The sequence below is a fragment of the Carettochelys insculpta genome, chromosome 7, assembly GCF_033958435.1.
Source record: "Carettochelys insculpta isolate YL-2023 chromosome 7, ASM3395843v1, whole genome shotgun sequence".
Classification (NCBI taxonomy): domain Eukaryota; kingdom Metazoa; phylum Chordata; order Testudines; family Carettochelyidae; genus Carettochelys; species Carettochelys insculpta.
Window position 1 is genome coordinate 65331253 of NC_134143.1, and position 22262 is coordinate 65353514.

General features: G+C 44.2%; 1 long non-coding RNA gene across 1 annotated transcript in view; it reads left to right on the forward strand.

The window, feature by feature from the left end:
- The window catches only part of LOC142015575 (uncharacterized), a 167012-nt gene that overhangs the window by 55484 nt on the left and 89266 nt on the right, over positions 1-22262 (forward strand). The window contains exons 3-4 of the long non-coding RNA XR_012646189.1: positions 14446-14540; positions 17608-17697. This is a non-coding gene — a long non-coding RNA (uncharacterized LOC142015575). The remainder of the gene's footprint in view (positions 1-14445; positions 14541-17607; positions 17698-22262) is intronic.

Genomic DNA, 22262 nt, shown 5'->3' on the forward strand with positions numbered 1-22262 from the left:
TTTCTTTCATTTATATCACAAATGCTCTGATTATTCAGATACTCCATTGCCAAAGCCCAGTAAGATACATTTTTTGGCATGTGTTTGTGTAGAATGCCGAGGTGAAGGAGCTTTTTACATGTTTGGGAATAAAAAAAAAAAAAGGCTCTCAAGCTGAAAGAAAAGATCTAAAGAGATGGATATGCAAAAAGAGAGTGAGTCAGGAAGAACCTGGTTTGTGCAAAATACTTCAAAGAAGGTGGACCATGACTCACCATGGGATCAATACCCTGGTGACAGTAAAGCTATTTGAACATCAGAATTCTGTAGTCAAAGGAGAGATTTTTCAGGACTGAGCATTTGCATTTCAGAGTGTACAATGCCAATAACGGTGTTGTGTGTCGCTCACAGTGAAGTGTTATTGAATTGTCCTTTTGCTTATCTCTCTCCTGAATGTATACCCAATGGCTCATAGATATTGTCTGGTGTTTTCCGTTATTTTCTATGCCTAGCCAAAGCCAAGGAAATATTGTAAAAGGTATTTAAAAAACCTGATCTAATGATATTCAAATAAAAGATGAGCTTTGCATCTTAATGAATCTCTGGACTCTGGCCATCACTGCCATAGGTACAAATATATTCCACAGCACAGAATTTTTTTGTTTAGTAGGGAAAACATTTCTTATGGTGACTAGATGTGTTTTGATAATGTGTGATGCCGTCTTTTAATTAAAACATTGCTCGATACTGTGGGCCAGAGGTATAGGAGGAGTAGCAACAGATTTGTACCAGTGTAACAGAGCAGAATTTTGCCTCTCTCTTTCCATTGTGCCTTTTAGGGATTACATTTTTATAGGCTACATCCACACTAGCACACTATGTTGAAGTAGCCTATTTCAACGTAAGAACATCAAAATAGGCTACTTCGACACATATTGTCTACACGTCCTCCAGGGCTGGTGCCATCGACATTCAATGTCGAAGTAGCGATGGAGAACATCGAAAGGAGCTGCCCCGGAAGGAAATGCAGAGCGTCCACACATGCAAGTGCTCCCCATCGAAATAATGGGCCAGCAAAACCCCAAGCCGCTCCCTTAAAGGGCCCCCCCAGACACACTTGGCCTGCACAGCATGAGATCCACAGAGCCGACAACCGGTTGCAGACCCCATGCACGCAGCATGGACCCCCCAGCTGCAGCAGCAGCAACCAGAAGTCCTGGGCTAAGGGCTGCTGCACGCGGTGACCATAAAGCCCCACAGGGGCTGGACAGAGCATCTCTCAACCCCTCAGCTGATGGCCGCAATGGAGGACCCTGTTATTTTGATGTGGTGGGATGCAGATCATCTACACACGCCTTACTTCGACGTTGAACATCCAAATAGGGCGCTATTCCCATCTTTGGATAGGAATAGCGATTTTGGTGTCTTGCCGCCTAACGTCGATTTCAATGTTGAAATAGCACACAGTGCATGTAGACGCGACACGTGCTATTTCGGCGTTGTGCCAGCTACTTCGATGTAGCTGGCTAGTGTAGATGCACCCATAATGACGGATGGGGAGAAAATTATAGGTATGCTGCAGGTAGAAGCCAGAGAATCACTGAGCACAGGTATGTGGTTCAGATGACCAAGAACACTTGGGCTTGTACGCTAAGCATTACATGTGTGGATTTTCCAAAGTGCTGCATTTTAACCTGATTTAAACTCAGGGTAAACTTTCATCAGCTTTAGTGGGAGCAAATTAATCAACACTTGAGTGTTTTTTGAAAATCCCACCCAGTGTTTTTCTTTTCCTTTTCTGTTCTGGTTGGGTTCCTATTCCACATCTGTTACTGTGCTATTTGAGCTCCTCCCCATGATATGTTAAACCGTGAAACCATGAATTAATCAAAGTGGTAATACACATAATTTTACATGCGCCGTCTCAGCTACACTGGGCAGACAATAGATTCGAGTCATTGTTCACAAAAAAATTCCTATCCAGCATCCCTCTCATGTTCTGATCAAGGCATTTGCCTCCAATACTTCTAGCAAATCCCATGGTCCTAACCAGCACCCTGAAGGAAATATTCCGGCAGAAAAGGGTTCTTAAGCACATCCTATTGCATATTTCTTCTAAGTCTCGATCCCCACAGCAAACAAGATATTAGGGTGTACTGCTGTATGAGCTGCCTTCCAGCTTGCTCCTTAGAGACTCTTGTGTAGAGTTATTCTTGACATTAAATTTGTTGCTGCAATTACGACTTGAAAACCTAGAAAGCAAAGAGTATCTTGCAATTACCTTTAGAGAGCAGACATGCTGAAACACCTAATTCACATGTAAATGAGAAAGGAGTCATTCTACAGATGAGAAACATGGCTACATATTTTAGTGATATGATGAATTGCTAAGGAACCCTCCATGTAGTGTCATTTGCAGTGTCATCTCAAACTGCACAAGACACTTTAATGAGCACAAAACAATTATTGCATTATAACATGGAAACTGTGAAAACCTTTATTGAACCAGCATAAATTTGTATATAATTTATACGCCTTATTATTGTCCCCCATGGTAAATGGTGTAGGAAAAGGTGTTAATTGCTTCAGAAAAAAATACTAGGTTTATATTTCTAAGCAAGCTCTGCAGGGGAGTTGTTTATCACTGCCCCCTGCTGTGTACAGTAGCTCAGACGGCTCCGTTTAGGACTTGTCTCCACTATGCCAGAGATTGATGCTGTAGCAATTGATCCCAGCTGCCGATTTATCATGTCTGCTAAGACAGGATAAACTGATCTCCGAGCACTTTCCCATCGACATTGGCACTCCACCGTAATGAGAAGAGTAGCTGGCATCAGTGGAAGAGCAGCCCCCATGACCTTACTGCATGTAAGATACTGTGCTGAGTTAGACTGACAATGGGGGTTAGTGTAAACAAGGTCTTAGTAGATTGATGGATGCAATCAGCCAGATTGCTCGCATTTGTAGCTGTACTTTTGGAATAAAAGGTAGTTTCTCTTCCCACATGCTTCATATATACAATTAGCAGGCAACTGGTTGGCTTGTTCATGCTCTGCAGACAGTTGTGATAATAACAGGTCTGCCTCTACTGTAATTTTTGTTCTGTACACAAAACACACAAGGTGTGATTTATTACTCAGTGTGAGACCATATTCTCTGGCAGTGATGCTTTAGTTCCTTAATGCATTTACAGTTCAAGCCTAGTGTCTGACATGGTATCACTGTGTGTCCCCCTGGGTCTCACCCTTTTAAAATGGTGAATTGTGATTTAATTTTGCAATTACTGTGGCAGTCATGCAACTGGTTAAAATGTGGTGTGGTGTAGATAACAGAAAAGTGCATAGAGGGCCAGATGGGAGATGTATCGCAAGCACAGATAATGCATGTGCATGAAGAGTCTGTCTCTGTCTGTCTGTCATTACAACTAAGCATCTGGACCTTCCAGGTTCAAAGCCCACCAGCTGTTCATTGCAAACTCACTTCATCCACATCTTGCGGGAGATAAACCAATGTTGCTTAACACAACACAACCAACATTTAGGAGTTAGAGGTCAGCAGAATATGATATTCAATTGCAGTTTGGCCAGGACACAAGTGTTAGCAACCCTACTCTTTAGAAAACTCTTCTGGGATCTTTAAAGACCACAAAATAGTTCATTTTCCTATGTGCTATCTCACAAAACATAGCTTAGTGCCCTTTCATTACATGCAAGGACACTGGTTCTGGATCATCTCAGAAGAGAGTCACCCAGTGAGTCATTGGCTACGTCTACACGTGAAGCCTACATCGAAGTAGCCTATTTCGATGTGGCGACATCGAAATAGGCTATTTCGATGAATAACGTCTACACGTCCTCCAGGGCTGCCAACGTCGATGTTCAACATTGACGTTGTGCAGCACCACATCGAAATAGGTGCAGCGAGGGAACGTCTACACGCCACAGTAGCACACATCGAAATAAGGGTGCCAGGCACAGCTGCAGACAGGGTCACAGGGCGGACTCAACAGCCAGCCGCTCCCTTAAAGGGCCCCTCCCAGACACACTTGCACTAAACAGCACAAGATACACAGAGCCAACAACGAGTTGCAGACCCTGTGCATGCAGCATGAATCCCCCGCTGCAGCAGCAGCAGCCAGAAGCCCTGGGCTAAGGGCTGCTGCACACGGTGACCATAGAGCCCCACACGGGCTGGAGAGACAGCGTCTCTCAACCCCCCAGCTGATGGCTGCCATGGAGGACCCCACAATTTCGACGTTGCGGGACGCGGATCGTCTACACGGTCCCTACTTTGACGTTGAACGTCGAAGTAGGGCGCTATTCCGATCCCCTCATGAGGTTAGCGACTTCGACGTCTCGCCGCCTAACGTCGAAGTTAACTTCAAAATAGCGCCTGACGCGTGTAGCCGCGACGGGCGCTATTTCGAAGTTAGTGCCGCTACTTCGAAGTAGCGTGCACGTGTAGACACAGCTATTGACACCATTTCTTGCTGGACACAGGAATTTTGGAAGTGTCTCAGACGAGAACTTCATCAGCCTAGTACTAACTAAGTGTGATAGCACAAGTACTCAATTCAGGTTTCCACTAAAACATCTTATCAATTCTTGAAACGTAAAAACTCTGCTTATTATCTGATTATCCCTACTATACATTTTATCTCAACATGAAACTGAAATTCCTTTTTGAATAACTCTTTTTTAAACCAGCTTGGGTCAATGCTTTAGTTATTGTGATCAAGGAACATTAAAAGGCATTATGTGCAGTCCAAAAGCATGTTCATCTCGTGATTAGAAACACTTAAGAGATGGATCAGCTTAGGCAATGCTATATAAAATTGACAAATTCGTGCACTTGCAGATAACTCTGTAGTTCAGAAACACAAATGGCTTTGCAGGAAACTATGGATGTGCCTTGTCAAGAAAAAGTAGCAGAGAAATACAGTAGTTACTAATCCCCCGTGGGACAATTAATTCTCAGGCTGAATTTGAATTACAAAGAAATAATACCTGAGTATAAGTAAATCTTTAGACTTACAATACAAAGCCACTTTTCAAGCAATTTAAAATAAATGATATCATACTTAGTTCCCAGTTTCAAAACATTATACAAACCTTAACTAATTTTCTCTCTCATCATGAGCATTTTTTCATACCCACCTCTGTCATTCCCTCTTTAGAATTTCAATTATGTACACAAGCAATATTTAAGCACTTAAATTGTACATAGAGTACCGAGATTGTTTGCTTGGATGAAGTAGTTTAGGATAAATAATTTTTTAAATGCAAACCAAATATATATCTAGTCTTTCTGTAAAATAAACCACCTGGAATACAAGGGTTTCACAATGTATTTGCATTTTAATATTCATGATTCTACACATTTTCCGTCTAAAATTCAGACTTTTCTTTCACAATATGGTTTTATAACTGCAGGTTTAAAAATATGGTGCCTGACTCTCAAGTGACTTATAGCGATTTCCCACCAGTGAAACTCATTAGGGGGCTAGATTCTTAGCTGGTGGAAACTGACATAGCTCCACCAGAATCTGCTTTGCATCAGCTGCGCATCGAGCCTATGTGTTTAAATGGTGCTACTCTTGCCACTGTGATAAGGGGAGTGGACCTCTGTAGTACTCCTTCCAGCAGAAGGTCCCTCAGAGCCCCACAGGTGCCAAACCCCATGGACTGCAGCTCCACAGCTGATCCATTTATTCACATGGAACTGCTCGGCAGTAAGATTCATGACAGGAAGAACTGTAGCTGTCCAGGCAGAAGAGGGACAGGAGTAATGACACAAGTCTTCCACCTTTCATGCCCCTCACTGGTTCTGAGGTTGCTTTTCTCTCTACTTTTCCTCTAGCCCCCTGAAAGGACTCTTGGAGAAGTGAGGTTGAGTAGTCTGAACCAAGACCTGTTTCTCAAAGAAACATCTTTTTATAGAAGTGGGAAGCCTTTCTCACCTTCAGATTCCAATTTTCCTGCTCATCTTTTTCATCCGTGTGCAGAATAAATCTTCTGTGTGCCCCGAGGTATGTGCAAATATTCACCCCCAACAGAAACACAAAACCTCGCGTTGGGTGCCCTGCTAATCAGCTGGGTGGCATTTGAATTTCTCCCGAGCAGCTGCACAAGTGCACAGCTTACAGGGAATGCTGGCTGCCTCCATCATGGCAGAGAGCGATGGAGAGAGAAATGGAGTCAAAAATCTTTGGTTTGAGGTATATCTTTGGACTGATTCCTGAACCTTTTTTCTCTTCTTGACAGGTCACAAATCGTCAAGCAGGGGGATGCAGGGTTGTTGTATCCTGGGAGCAGCACATCCACTAGAGATAAGGTGAGTGAGGTAATATCTTTAACTGGACCAATTTTTGTTGTCTTTCACACCAACAGAATTGACCCAGTAAAATATAATACCTTACCCACTGTGTCTTTCTAAACAAGGATATTTTAAGCATTTAGTTGATAGTATGTGACGATCTTCTCCTGCCTCGCCTGGCATTTGCGTGGCTCTCTGTGTGACATTCACAAAACAATGAATTGACTTTCAGGAATTTCTCAGCATGGCGAGCCAATGCGATCACATAGGGCCTACTCCAGAGCCCACGAATCTCAGTGGGAATCTTTCCACTGACTTCACTGGCTTGCATCAGACCACAATGCTTCCACCTTGTGTTTAATTGAACAAAAAACAAATCAGTTCCTTTTAAATTTGCATACATAGCTGCATTAATTTAACCTAACAAGTATACCTCCCCATCCCTCAAACCTACTATCCCTCTGAGTCTTATATACATCGATGGCCTTCAGGGGCCTGCATGCATTTTGTGGCACCAACAGGATCTATAGAAAGAGGCTGGATTTTGTACTCTGTTGTACTTCGGTGGATGTGTGGCTTGTGAGAAGCTGGAAAATGTAATAAGAGCCAAATGGCCTCTTGGTTTGAGTTTTTTGCTGCTTCTGTGCAAAGACCCAGAACATCTGGGATCCCATCTCCTGCCAGTACAAAGCCAAGATGCTGACCAGTCAGCTTAGCCAAAAGCCACTTTGATGTCAATACCTGCCAAGTGAAGTGGACAGTTAAATGCTTGGAGCAGTTCAATGAGAAGCTGGCAGGAAAGGACAGTATCCGTTGTTGGTCTCCCAGTGGTAAAACTTGATTGCTGTGGACAGTGTCTGTTGAGGAGCATCTGCATTCTACCAAGAACAAGAACAAAAATCTTTCCAGGGACTGATAGCAATGAGAGGGGCCTATATTTGCCACATTCATTGCAAGATCCTTTACCTTTGTGCACGGACATTAAGATGCCATTTTTTCTTTCTGCTGGTACTGTATTTGATTTTTTTTTAAATCAGCTTTTACAGGCCAATGCTCAGTGGATTCAAGGCACCTTTGAGCAGCCCAGAAGAAGTACCATCAGCACATCCATTCTGTAATGTTCAGATGGCCTTACATCCTTTCTCCAGTGATGCAAGGCCAGTGTTTGTCCTTGAGTCTACAGCCATATGGTTTGCCTGCTTGCATAGCACTGGCCCATCATCAGGGCCTGAGCCACTGATGAGCAGGGCGGGCAATCTGGTGTTTGGTGGGAATATTAGAAAGCTGTTTATAGCCGACAGAATAGAGTGTGGCAACTCTGTAGGCAGGATGCAAATCATTGTGCTTTAGGTCATCCTCTATTTCAGTGCTCAGCAACCTTTGTCACCTTGTGGCACGCTTCAGCACTTATTACAATTTCACGGCACACCCAATATGTATATATAACCCACTCTCCTTCCTCTTCCCCTCCCCCAGAGGCAGGCGCCCCCAGCTTCCTGCTATAACCCTATCCCCCACCCCTTCTCCAGAGCCAGGCACCCCCACCCCCTGCTCTAACCCAGTCTCCCTCCTCTCCACCACAGCCAGGCTCCCGCTCCCCCTGGACCTCCCCACTCAATGGTGGTGATTCACCAGAACTGCCACTGCCACCACATGCTTCTCCCACCAAGCAGTGGGGTGTGTGCACAGAGTGGTGGATGGCTCCCAGTGCGCGGCTCTGAGGCACACGCAGAACTGCTTAGCGGCACACCATTTTGCCTCGGCCTGAGAAATGCCTGGCATCCATTGATGTTCTTGGACATCTCCCTGCTTGCATCCTTCTGCCTTTTCTGCTAACATATCCCAGCCCTCTTCAGGAACACAAGGTTTATATAAGAATGTGAGAACAGCCATTCTGGGTCAGACCAAAGGGCCATCTAGCCCAGTACCCTGTCTTCTGACAATGGCCAATACCAGATGCCCCAGTGGAATGAACGGAACAGGTAATCATCAAGTAATTCATCCCCATTGCCCATTCCTAGCTTCTGACAAGCAGAAGCTTGCGCTGCCATTCCTGCTCATCCATGCTGATAGCCATTGTTGGACCTACACTCTATGAACTTGTGTAGCTCTTCTTTAAACCCTATAAAATTCCTAGCCTTCACAACATCCTCTGGCAAGGAGTTCCACAGGTTGACTGTGTGTTGTGTAAAGAACTACTTCCTTTTGTTTCAAACCTGCTGCCTATTAAAGGTTTCTTGCATGACTATCTGAAGCAGATTGTTTTAGCAGGAGCAAATATAAGATCATGTACATCACCTGAGATAGTCTCCGTGTTATGCCGGAAGGTACACAGGTTGTGAATATTTGGGTAATGGGAAAATTTTGTAATATTACCCTAGACTTGAAGACTTTGATGCAGTACTGTATATAACACCTATACGCTCTACTAGAGGGAGATGGTCAGTGATATTGCTGTGCTTTGCTTTGCTTCAGCTCTGCAGTACAGTAGCAATTGGAACTTCTGGGTCACTAGAATGGAGGTGTAAATCTCAGGCATATTTTTAGTGTGTGTGCTTGAGACATCACTCAAGTCACAATCACAGAGAGGATGGTTTTATCACTCAGGAAGTTAGAATACAGCATAATACTGATATGACAACTGTATCTAGAGAGCATTTTGTCTGTTACTCCACTAGGATTGAGAGAGAAAGAGACTTTTCTCTCTCATTTTTATTTCAAGGACTTGTGCCATGGCTAGATCTATTTTTCACCTGGGTTATTCCTTTTCTTTCTCATTTGAAGTGTCTCAAGTAAAATAAAATGTTTTCAGGGAAATGACACTTTGATGCTGTACAATGTTTTGCTGTGCAGTCTGAGGGTCAATTTACAGTCTATATTTCCAATTGATCTGTTGGGTGAAAGAGTCACTCTCTGGTCTTGAAGCCAAGCCTGTAATTATAGCCACTTCTGCTTCATTTATCTCTCAAAGCAGGGACAGTCTGCTGTCACCACTGAAAGGGAAAAGCCGCTCCCAGGACCTCTGCAGCACAGACTTCATAGATCTCTTGAGATACGCAGGACACATCCTGCCCATGCTCCTTGGCAGACAGTGGCTCAGTGCTACTACACTGGTCAGCATCTACCTTTTCAATGCCTGATTGTTGCATGTAGAACAGCTGGAATCAGGGATTTTATGGCAGTGGGCTGCCTTAGTCAGTACCACACCTTCCCCTATTATGATAGGAGAAATAGTAGGGCACACGAGATCATCATTTAGAGTGCAGTCTACTGAGAGCCATTGGGCCACCCAGACTGACCAGAGTTGATGGCCTGCCACCATCACATTTCATGGAGTGAAGTTCCCAGCTCTGTTTCAGTCCTACAAGTCTACAAACTCTGAGGGCAACCTCATGGACTCGTGCCAGGTAGAGTGAAGGTTTGAACCCCTGTTCGTGTGAATGGCCAGTTTGAGGACATAATGGAAATATAGCCAAAAAGCCTGCAATACCACTTCTGAACCTTGTGAGTGGTTGGAGGAAGAACAGAGCACCACAAGAGTACAGCATTTCACACAAAGTCAAATGCCTTGATGGTCAGGATTTAGCAATGATAGCACATGTGGAATTCCCCTGGGTAGTCTATGTCTGTAAGAAGGTCCAGGTTTCAGGCCCGTATAGTAATATATGCAGTGTGTTGGTCTGATGACAAAATTCAGGATATATCAAACCAGTCTCTGTGCAGATTTTGCATCCGTTAGCAAGATAAGCGGTGGTAAGACGTACTTAGTTTGGAAAAGAGAAGATTGAGAGGGGAACATAACAGCTTTCAAGTACCCAAAGGGGTGTTACAAAGAGGAGGGAGAAAACTTATTCTTCTGAACCTCTGAGGATAGGGCAAGAAGCAATGGGCTTAAATGGCAGCAAGGGAGGTTTAGGTTGGACATTGGGAAACACTTCTTAACTGTCAGGATGGGTAAGCACTGTAATAAATTGCCTCTGGAGTTTGTGGAATCTCAATCATTGGAGATATTTAAGAGCAGATTAGACAAGCATCTGTCAAGGAGGATCTAGATGGTGCTTGGTCCTGACAGGAGTGCAGGGGACTGGATTTGATAACCTCTCAAGGTCCCTTCCAGTTCTAGTATTTTGTGATTCTTTGGAGGCCATCCCATTTGCTGCAGCCATTTGAATTCTGCTTGTTGTATAGGTAGATAACTGATGGTACCTGGCTCCACTTGCTGTACTGGGAAACTGACCAGGGCTGGTGCCCTCGTCAGTTTCCCTTCTCCTGTTAGGGGCAGACAGGGGCAAGGAGACCTCTCCTGTTGGGGCAGCAGCCCGGAGATTTCCATGCTTCTGTTGGGATGGCAGTCGTGTTAACCCGAGATGTGCAACTGGTGTGTATCTCAGGGGTTTACTACATAGCTTCCATATAAGCCTTGAGTATCTTGCTGCAATGTTCAAATGATATCTTTCCAGGCAAACTGGGGAGGTACAATTGCAAGCACTTTACCAAGTACGGGAGAGGCATCTTTCAATGTGTGTTTGGCATGAGTCAGGGTTCAGCAACCCAAATAGTAAGAAGAGAGGTTTTTTCCCAATTTCGTAAAAAAAGCTCAATAATTCAAGGGACGCAATACATGTAAATACGAGACATTAAAATACTTTAACCCCTATTTTAAGAACAGCGCCCACACAATGATTTGTAATGTGATACATGATTACTCCAGGACGTTCACAAACTTTATGCGTATGCTATTTCCTCACATTTTACGTGTGTATTTGTATCACTGTCTCCCTAACTTTCACTCCTGACCCTCTCTCTCCCTGGAGGACAGTAGGGGCTTGTGTACACTACCACCTTCCTTCGAGGAAAGGGTGGTAATTAGGCTGTTGGGAGTTTACTAATGAAGTGCTGCGGTGCATAGGCAGCCCTCATTAAGCAAATTCTCCCCCATGGCAACTTCGAAGTTTTAAACTTCAAAGTACCGGCTTACGCCTAGCTGCGGCTCACCCGCTGGTACTTCAAAGTGCCGGGGCAACTTTGAAGTCCTTTCACTCCTCAAAATTTTGCCCCGGCACTTCAAAGTACCGGCGGCTGAGCTGTGGCTTGACACAAGCCGGTACTTCGAAATTTAAAACTTCGAAGTTGCCACGAGGGAGAATTTGCTTAATGAAGTGCTGCCTATGCAGTGCAGCACTTCATTAGTAAACTCCCAACACCCTAATTACCATCCTTCCTTCGAAGGAAGGTGGTAGTATAGACAGCCCCTAGGGGGAGTTATCCAACCTTTCAAGATCACATATTGTTTGCTATTTAGATATAAGTTGTTTATTTTTGGACTTTTAGACATTGACTATTTATTGAAAATCAGCAGGTTTTTTTTTTTTTTAAACTTTGTAATTACAGCGTCAGGAGCCACAAAAATGTCCTTAGAAAGCCACAGGTTTCAGACCCCTGGCCTAAGCCAACCAATCATTTTGTACTAAGCTTGTTGGGTTCCATTTTGTTGCAGGGCTATTTGCAATGAAACAGTATGCCTTCCCCTTAAAAAACAAACAACTGAAATAGTCTATGGACAGAGTCCCCAAGCACTTCTTTTAGATGAGTGTAATCTGTTGTATCTGGAGCCTGAGCAGTAAACTAATTGAAATTTTTCTCTTTTTTTTCTTGATTGGATCCAAAACACAGCTGGTGCTGCAAGTCTAATTGTAGATCTAGCACTTTTGATAATGACTTCAATTTATTTTAAAGAAGGGACATTACGAACAGTGGCTGACATGCCATAACAAAACTTGTTCAGCATTATAATGAAAAATATAGGACAATATTTCCTTGGAAACCCTGTGAAAATCTCTACTGTGTAGACATAACCTCTAGCTGCTCTCATTACCATGGTGATTGTCCTCTTTTTAATAACAATAAATAATTAATTGTAATTGATCTGATCCCTGGTTACTATTGTTTCAGGTTAGTCTTGTTTGATAATTCTCAGGGCGTTCGCACTCCAGAATCTATAGCTCCATGGGAAAAATCCATTGGCTGAGTTCATATGGAAGGTTGTCACTTTAGGCGGAAGCTTGAGCAATGTGTGGTGCAAAAGCTGCACAGCTCCTAGGTTTGGTGTTCCCCTGTAAGCTGAGTACTTGGGTGGCTGCTGAGGAGAGATTCGAGTACTGTCTGGCTTATTAGCGTAGTGCCCACAGCCAGCAGCGTGTGTTTCTATGTGTGGTGCACATCCACACAAGCCTTGTGCACATCACAAAATTTATTCTGACCCTGGGTAGGAAAAATTAGAGGGGACACTGTCTAGATTCAGCCCTGTGGGGAGACATAATGCCTCTGAAACCCGCCACTCAGTCACAGTCCTTCTCCAGATTTTTCCTTTCCTCCAGAGGGTAGTAATTTGCTGGTGGCTAAATCAAGAGATGGTGGAAGGTTCAAATACTTAGATCCCAGCAGCAGTTGGCTAAATGCCACACCTGAACCTACACGGTTCCTAGCGGCATTTGTAGAACACTGACAAAGGATTTCCATATATGCTTCTCTTCTGTAAAGTTTGCAACATAATGGCAAATAACTGCACGTGAATCCTGAACAAAGAAACATGGAGAGATTTATTGTTCATTATGCACATGTTATGTATTTATTATTTAAACTAGCTGACATAAATGGCTTGTATTTCTCATGGCTATTCCAATAGAATGTTTATCTGGATATTTCCAGGTTATCCTGAAAGTGTCAGGGTTGACTGAGCTTAAGTGACTTCTAAAAAGAATACTTTGAGGAAGAAGAATTAAAAAAAAAGAAAAGAAAAGACAAGAACCTTTATTGTGTTTAGAAAATTTGTGTGCCACCTAACTATATGAGTGTCCAAGCATGGCCATACATAATATAAAGCTAGAAGTAATACATATCATTGAAGTTTTGCGTTCTGGCTTATGTTGTGTTTCGGCCCATCTGAGTGTGGTCTATCACAACTCCCACTGAAAATACTGGGGGTACAGCCTATTATGCCTAGGCTGAATTTGGCCCTGTATGATCTAGGAATGGGGGATCAGATCCTAAGCTGGCGTAAATTGATATTGCTTCTTTGATTTAATGAAGCTACCCTGATTTCTACTAGGTGAGGATCTGGCCCCCAGCATCTAAGAAGCACCCATTTAGAGAGTGGCCTGACATTTTATTGATAATCTTTTTCAATATTTTCTGGGGGCCTCCCTTACATTTTCATTGGGTGGCAAAAAATGTTCCCTTCTAATTTTTTTCCATCCATGGGCAGCGTAAATCTTACGTGCACCAAGGGGTGCTTCAGTCAGGGAGCATCCGTGAAGTCGGCACTTCGGCTTTCAGAATCTGTATGCTGAGTGACTGACTGTTATCTGGTGTTGGAAAAGATGCCAGGTGTCACTGCAAATGCTTTCTGAGAGCACAGTACTCTGAAGCAGTACAGCACCAGTCTTGTACAGGAGTTAGGTCGGACTAGATTCATTGCAGGGAGCCTTGGAAGGAGGCAGGGAAGGCCGGAATTCCCAGTTTCAGACTGGTAGAGGCCACTGCTTGCCCCATGCTACTGTGTGGGTCTGTCACACTGAAGGGATCACTCCCAAGGATCTGGGCTCCATGGCACCTTGTAATGAAAAAGCACTGGGAGTCAGACACTGCTGCCCTTATGCAGACTGGATAGTAGTCTCGCAGCTCCTAAAGCTGCTCGAGGAGTACGACTCAGCCTGACGATCATGGGTCTCACTACATTTTTCCATCCCTGGGCAGAATAAACTTTGTTATGTGCACCAAGGCACATATAGGTGTGCACTGCCAATAGAAACACTTGGTGCCCTCTGTGGGTGGCTGTGGGTGCTGTTGGGTGTCACCTGAAGCTCTCCTGCATGGCCACCCAAGTACTCAACTTGCAAGGAACACAGCTGATGAAAGGTGGCAGAATCTGATCTGAAGATCTGAATTGTTCCATGAAGGTATTTGTGTGTTCTAATGAGGCGGGGGGCAGTATTTGAGGATTAACGTATTTTCTGAGTGTTGTCTCAACATCATTCCTTGCATTCCAATGTTTGCATTACTGCAAAGAAAAGCACCTGAGCAATTTCGGCTGTAAGTTCACCAGAGGCTGTGTGTGTGACTTTATTCTTTTTTATTGGAAATCCTATACAGAGACTACTTCCTTCCTAAGGAGAACTGTCGTGGGACACTGCATAAGCTTCGAGTACCAAAGGAAAGACTAATCCACTGTAAACTTCAGGAAAAATGTAAGTTGTGGTACATTGCTCCGTTAATAAGCTGGAAATGAGACAGTCACAGGATATACAAAATAAGATCAGAATATATTATGGGTATAGCTGGCTTAGTTCCTTAAGCATACACTGCTTTATGTACTTCATGTTGCAACAGAGCAGCTGGAGAATGAAATGGGCATCTTTTCAAATCAGCAGGGAAAAGTTCCAACCCCCCTCCCCCCCCCCCCCCCGAGAAACACCCCTTACTAATTTTCTTCCTTTACTTTGTTTTGACTGAATGAGGATGGGATGAAAACCGATATCGAGAGACTGTTACGCCCCATGAGTCACCAGAATGATTGCAATGAATACTCGCATGGCTCTGGTTTTATGTCGTGCTGCTGTAGTTGTGTCTGGTGTTAATTCATGGGTGTATGGCCTGGTCTGAACTGGGACAGTAGGTTGATATAACTACCTCAGTCTGCTGTGAAAAAGCCACACCCTGGAACATTGCAGTTAGATCGACCTAACTCCCTGTGCAAACAGATCTAGATTGCAGGAGAATTCTCCCATTGACTTGCTATTGAGGGCTAGATAGAGATCCCCTTATTCATGTGAATAACCCCTTCCTGTGTGAGCAGGGTCCTCGAAGTCAGCGGGGGCATTTGTCGGGTGAGGAACGAGATCAGGATCTGAACCTCACTGGGGAGGAGAGAAGAAGCTCATCACTCAAACTGCAGAACCTATCATAGCGACTAAGCCAAACGCAAGGAGCCTGCATTTTCAGGGGATGAAGACCACCTGGTATTAGGTTTAGGGTGGGAACTGTGTCACTTCATTTGGACAGTGCCTAGCAGAAAGAGGCCGACGGGGGCAGGGCTCACTGCCTCAAACCCCACCCCTTGTGCTCTTGGCCCCAGCCAGTCCAGGAGCTGAGAGCCAGGCCCCCCCTCCTACCTTCCTCCCCACGTTTGGTCAGTGCCTTTGGTGAGGCCACAACTTCTGTATGTTGCTGCAATATGAATTTGAACCAATAATAGCTACAGATACAGCAAAAGTAAAGCAAGACAAGGTAGAAGTGCAGTGGTTCAGTTGCGGCTTTGCCATGAGTATGAAGCAAGCGTCAACACATAGTTGTACTTCCTCTGGAGCAGACTGGATCTACCTCCTGGGTTCCTCCTTGCTCCTATGAGGAAAGTACCCTGCCGACAAGGGTGGGGATGGAAGGGGAGCAGTGGTGTAGGGGCCTGGCATTTGAAAGGGGCATGTCAAAGCTCTGGCCTGATCCCAGGGTCCCTTTGAACTGCTGGGGCAATGCTACTCTGCGTGGCTGTGAGTGGGGAGGAGGATGCCAGTGCTGCAGTCTTGGTGACACTAAAGGTTAACTGCCCTAGGCCCCTCCCCTTCTGCCCTAGGCCATGCCCCTTCCAGGCCGTGGAGCCCGACCTCCCTCTTACCTTGCCCTGAGGCCCACAGGGACTATCAGCCTATCTCTGATTCAGTCAGTTGACATGGCTAAGCCTGCTGGGTCATAGGAAGGGAAAAAAAGAGATCCACCTATTCCCTGCCCTGTCTCACCCACTTGCATGGCACCATTACAGTTGCACAGAGGCTGCTCCTGTGCTGCTACCTGGGATCTGTGCGGGTGACGCAGGGATGTGAAGGGGTGCTTCTAACTCCTCTCCTTGGTCCCTTAAATGACTGGGCAGACTAGGTTGGGGGCTGGCTAATGGACATCAGCTTTTCAGGGAGGTAACTGCCCTAAGTGACTTTGCAAGCTAACTGTGCCATTGATAATCATTGTGCCTGAAAAGCCATGGAAAACTGGAGCAGTTCCTAAAGCTGGACAAAAGCAAATGAAATGCTGGGCTCTTCTGTGCTGGGTCTGACACAGTGAATTTCTTCCCTGGCACTTTTTAAAAAGAAAAATGAATAAATGCCAAGAGAAAAAAATGCATTGAACACATCCAGACACCAAGAGCAATTAGCCTTGTGGGCTCAGAAAAACGAAACCTGGTTGTTGCTTTTGTTAGAACTCAATATTAGTGACTGAAGGATCTTCGCTAGGCTGGGGGTTAATGCAGATTATCTGCCTCATCAGCAGATCTGTGGTATCAACCTGATTCAGCAAAGCACTTAAGCACTTACAATTAAGCATGCGACTCCTCTTATGGGCTTTAAAGGGACTGTATGCATGCTTAAAGTAAGGCACATGCTTAAGTATTTTGCCATGCCAAGTCCCATTTAAGCTAGAACAACATAGGTCTGCCTCAACGGGTGTTAGTAATAAATCCAGAGGATCAGTTCAATTTCTGGTGTAACACCAGATGAATGATGATGTGGGAGGATAACATGAGCGTAATGAAGTGGCTCAGCTAAAAATGAAACTAATGGAAACAGAGCGGCTTAGAATCAGTGTGGGATCACAGTCAGGTCCCCAGTAACTTGCACAGTGACTGGCAGAACTGCAGCCCTTACAATAAAATATGAAAAAGGTGGGTGAACAAAGGTATTTGTGTGTGCTGGGTGTGGGGGCTAGATCTGGTTTGCACTTCAAATAAATGCCTCCTGACTGGCACCTTTGTTGTGCGTTATCCTGCGCCTCACATTGTAACTACTTTCAGTCATCCTAGTGATAGAACAGGCAGGGCATAAAAGGAAACGACTGGCAATTTTACTAGTGATCATGTTGCTTTGAATTCTTTTCTCAGCCATTTTGCCTGAGATGTCATCTACAGCAAGTCTGCCCTCAAGTAAAGAATTGAATGCAGAAGTTGGTTGGTTTGTTATTTTTTGCCATTGCCAGACTATCAAGCAGGCTGTTATTTCAAGGCAGAGGTTTACGTGTCTCCTGTGCATCTCGCTAGCCATGTCCATATATTGCCAAGACTGCAGTGGGTGGATACAGGACCTGTAAAGGTGATTGAGATACAAGTTCAATCACACTGGGCCCAGATACTGTAGATTTGGCAGCCGAACTAATTTATACCTCAGAAAGTTGCTATACGTGTCATTTGGCCCTGAAATATGTGCTCAGCCAAAACATTTAAAAAGGCCTATTCCAATACCAATACAAATAGTTTCTCTCTTCTTTTGACAGCCCTTGTGGACTGCTTGACCCTGAACCTGTTCTGCTGTGGGAAGTGCTATTTCTGCAGTATGTAACCCAGCTTTGAGTGAAAGGCTTCTGGTAAGGGAGCAGAAGGGGGAATTGTTGCTAATGGACTAAACAGTAAAATGGCTGTCGTAGCACTACAAAATATGACTAGCTCTAGTGCTCCTTTTAGAATAATGTGAGTGTAAATTAAAAATTAATGGAAGGAGGATTGGGATCCAGGAGATCTGAGTACAGTTCTCTGCTGGCCCATAGAGATCCTGAGTGTCCTTGCTTAAGTCTTGCAGTGTTTCCTCTTCTGTAAAATGGGGATAATGGTATATCCTTTCTCCCACCCTTTGTATTGTTTGCTTAGTTCTCTGTGTCAGGTGCCAGAGGTATGTGTATACATACTGGGCTGGCGACAGATTTCATCTGGTTCTGGGCAATGATGGAGTGCTCAGCTCCAGGCCCACCAGAAGATTCAGGCTCTTGGGCAGAAGAGTTGGCCTGGCTCTGAGCACCCCCGGACCACACTGCGTCCCCCCCACCAACCCTCAGTGCTGCTAAGACCGTACCACATGGGGTTCCAGCCCATTTAAATCTCTGGGCTCCAGGGCAACTACCTGTTTGTCCCTCCCATCCCCCAGCTGGAAGCCTTTTATACCTGTGTACAGTGGCTAGCATAACAGGAGAAAAGGTGACTGCTTCTAGGGAAGACAGTCATAGTTATACTATACAATAATAAAAAAGATTATATTGCAAAGTAATGGGTTTTAGAAATGGGTTTTAGTAGAAAATAGTTAACTAAAAACCACTTTTGTCATTTAACGAGCAGATGTACTGTAACTGCTTGTAATAGAAGGTTTGACAATAACTATAATTAGCCACTTTTGCTAGAATAGACCTTATAATTTGTTTGATTTAAGTGCTTTTCCTCCAAAAGAATCCCTAGTGAATTAATGAGCATAGAAAATAAAAGTACCTCAAAGAGGTGACTAAATTACTGTCATGGAGATGGTAGCAGCACACCCTGTGTCTAGTCTTCAAAGAAATTAAGGTTTATTTTCCACAGCTGACAACTCATCATCTCCCACACTTACTGCATCCATCATGTGTAGAAGGAGCCTTCAACATAGAACAGCTGTGAAAATCAGCCCTGTCTTTTTAAGCTTTGCAGATTGGCTGATCTGAAGTCACAAAGCAGATATAATTAATGTAAGGGATTTTTTTATCTCACTTGGTGATTTATTGGAGTACTTAGTCACTGGCTTTTCCTGTGGTTTAAAGGAGAGCCCTAGACCATTCGACTAATTCTGAACCTCAATCCATATGCCAACAGTGTACACAGGTGAGTGGTCACTGCCGACATGAAATCTTCCCCAGCTCCATGATCTGCTCATGGAAGCATTGTCAGTATTTGGAAGGCAGACCTGAAAGGAAAGCTTTGTGAGATTTGTGAGTCAGGGCGATCTTCCAGGGTTTGATTTCATGCAACTGGCAGGGATGCATGAAATCTATGTGGGGTCAGCAGCTGACTCCTGTACTCCATAATATGGTGAGAAGTAAAGGAGGTCAAAAGGAGAGTTTCTCCCATTGACCTCCCTAGGTGAGGACAGCCGGGTAAGTTGATTGTAGATAAATTGATTCTAGCTACACAATTGCTGTAGCTAAAATTGTGTACCTGCAATTGACTTTAATGTCTAGTGTAGACCTTCCCTTACTCTCTGTAAGCACAAAAGCCATACTTCTGCATAGTGGTGGTTCGGGACATCAGTTTCCTGTGAGGTTCTGGATGAAATCCTGTCCCTACAGAGGTTAATAGCAAAACTCCCATTGAATTCAGTCAGCCGGTTCAAGGTGCTGCGTGCTTGTCATCATTACAGACCACATGAGACTTTTCATAAAATACGGCCTCTGTCAAACCGCAGAGTCCTGGGCAAATTCCAAGTTTGCCCCTCTAAATCTGCCTGCAGTTTACGTAGGCTTGGTCTACACTAGACAGGTTAGTTCATTGCAGATATGCTATTCTAGCTACTGCAGTTGTGTAGTTAGAATCAACTTGTCTGCAATCGACTTACCTGGCTGTCTTACCAGGTCATCTTCACAGCAGGCGGTCAATGGGAGAGTTTCTCTTGTCAATCTCCCTTCTTCTCATGATATCGAGGAGGACAGGGGTTGACTGCAGACCCCAGATAGTTTGATGTCACATGTGTCTACCAGGCATACAAAATTGAATCGTGGAAGGTTCTGGGTAATGTAGACATAACCTCAGACACAATGTTCCGCTTAACTTATCTGAAAACCATCATGTAGCTGTGTTGTGCATGGTCACTCAGCTGTTTTGGTCTCTCTCAGAAATGGGTGAAATTATTTATTTCCTCTCCTTTCTTATGTACCTAACACACATTCAGAGGGTAAAATCCAGGCCCCACAATGCGACTGGCAAAACTCCCACTGATTTCAATAGGGCTAGGATTTCCGCTTAGAAACTCAACACCAGTTTCAGGTTGGGGGAGGCAGGGTGGAAATAAGATCTTTTCACATGCTCAGATTTTAAGAGATGTCCTGGATGAGGACAGAGTTATAGGAAACCTAAGAAGACAAATATCCCTATCAACAATACCCATTTCTTTTGTGTGGATCTGCATAAGAGCTGTCGGGGGCTGGGGGAACACCAGAATTTCCAGACTGATTGAAAGCCAAGATATCAAATTTTGGTTCAGTCTCAAATTAAGACTAAATTAGCCTTGGAAATTTTTGGAAACAGAGGCAAAGCATAGCAGTTGCACTGGGAGTCACATACACTGCTGTGTCCCATCTCCCCACACTCACTCTCAGCACCACACCACTCCAGCGGAGGCGGGGAGGACTGCCCTACACTCACTGGAAGTGGCGTGGTTCTTCTGCAGGAAAAGGTGGGTAGAGCAGGCAAGGGGGCAAAGCAGGGACAGGAGAAGGCAGGGCACGTGCAGAGCAGGTTGGAGTATGGGCATGTGTCCTGTGTCCTCCACGAAGTCCCTGCAATGGTTGCCTCTGTTTGGAAATATTCTGAAATGTTCCATTTCAGTGTTATCAAAATCTTTCATTTTTATTCTTGCTCTAAATTATAATTTAATTAAGTCAGAACAAAACATTGCCACCTCATCCCTATTTTGTTTTCATAGCTTCTTGTCAATTTGTTTTTGCCTACAAAAACCAGCATGTTCCCACAAAACATTTAGATTTAATCACGTTAAGTTTTCAGATGGAAATGTGCTCTGTTGGAAAAGGTTTGTCCAGCTGTAGCCGGCACCCAGTGGAATTCAGTGTAAAGGAGTGGAGTGCATGATTCAGTTCTCCAGTTTTCTGTTTGTGCTCAGGGTTGTGATGCCTTCCTTGGAACTTGCCAGGGAATCCAAATGGCAGAATGGCGTTAATAGTTAAAGTTCTGCAAACAAATCACCCTTACTAGAGAAAGAGAGATGGGTGGGAAATGGGGCTGGAAAAGGTGGAAGGAGCTAAATAGCTAAAATCAAAATGCATATAAGGAACCATAAAGTTCATCTCCAGCTATTTTTCAGGTCAGTTTAGATTCCGATGTAAGAAGGAACTCTGTCTAAGTTATAGCTCTCTAATATAACAAGCTCTGTGAACTTTTGTCCATCCCTCCTTTCTTCCTTCCTTGACCTAAGTGAATCTGTGGCTTGTTTACACGTTTTTTGTTTTGAAAAATCCCATTTTTCTTAAAATCAAAAACAAACTAACAAACAAATCCTCAAAGCATTCACACAGCCAAGTGGGATAATTCAAGATAAAGCTTTTCTCTCAAAATACTCCAGATCTGTGAGCGACTTTGGCCAACCCCCTGTCCCCTTCGAAGTCGAAAAGGAATTTCTGTGAACAAAGCACCTCCCCTGCTTTGCCCCCCAACCCACAAGGCCCAGATAATAGCCCATGTGAACAATCCTTTTGCTGTGCTGTGGCTGTGGATTGTGGCTGTGAGTGAGATGAGAATGCTCTGTATCACAGTGCTGTGGCTGTGTGAGTGCAAGTTGCCCAGATTAGTTATTTAGATGTTAGAATGTCAAAATAAGTAATGCCAAAAAAAACCCCTGCAGTGTAGACATAGCCTGAGACTCAGAGCCCTCAGGTTACAGTTTCCTTAATTCATGTTCAGGAGTTAATTGCTGCCACAACAAGCCAGCCTGTAATGGGGTAACAATGAGGGTTGTACCTCAAAAGTGTATGGTGAATGACTGAGATCCTGTGGAAGTCGTCTGGGTTTGTGGAGAATAAGAAAAGTGAAAGACATCTTGAACAAGTCACATTTTGTGAAAAAAAATGTGTAATAAAAATAGAAACCTATACCTATACCCTCTGACTGCAATCTTTCAATCTTCTGGCATGGTATGGTTTCTGGCCAAGGCTGAATCTGAAGGGAAAGTGAAGGAAACAGACTTTAACACCAAGTGAGAACATTTATCATCCTGTTTTGCCTCAGGCCATTACAGTAACAGGAGCTACTGTGGGGTTTCCAAATGCAGCCAATACTTCATGTGCTTGGCACATTTAACTGTCAAAGGTCACGAGAACCATGGTAGAACTTGCAGTAAAAAAGGAATGTGCAGATCCAAGTGAAAATCGACTTAGGGAATATAAATGGACTGGAAACTTAAAAC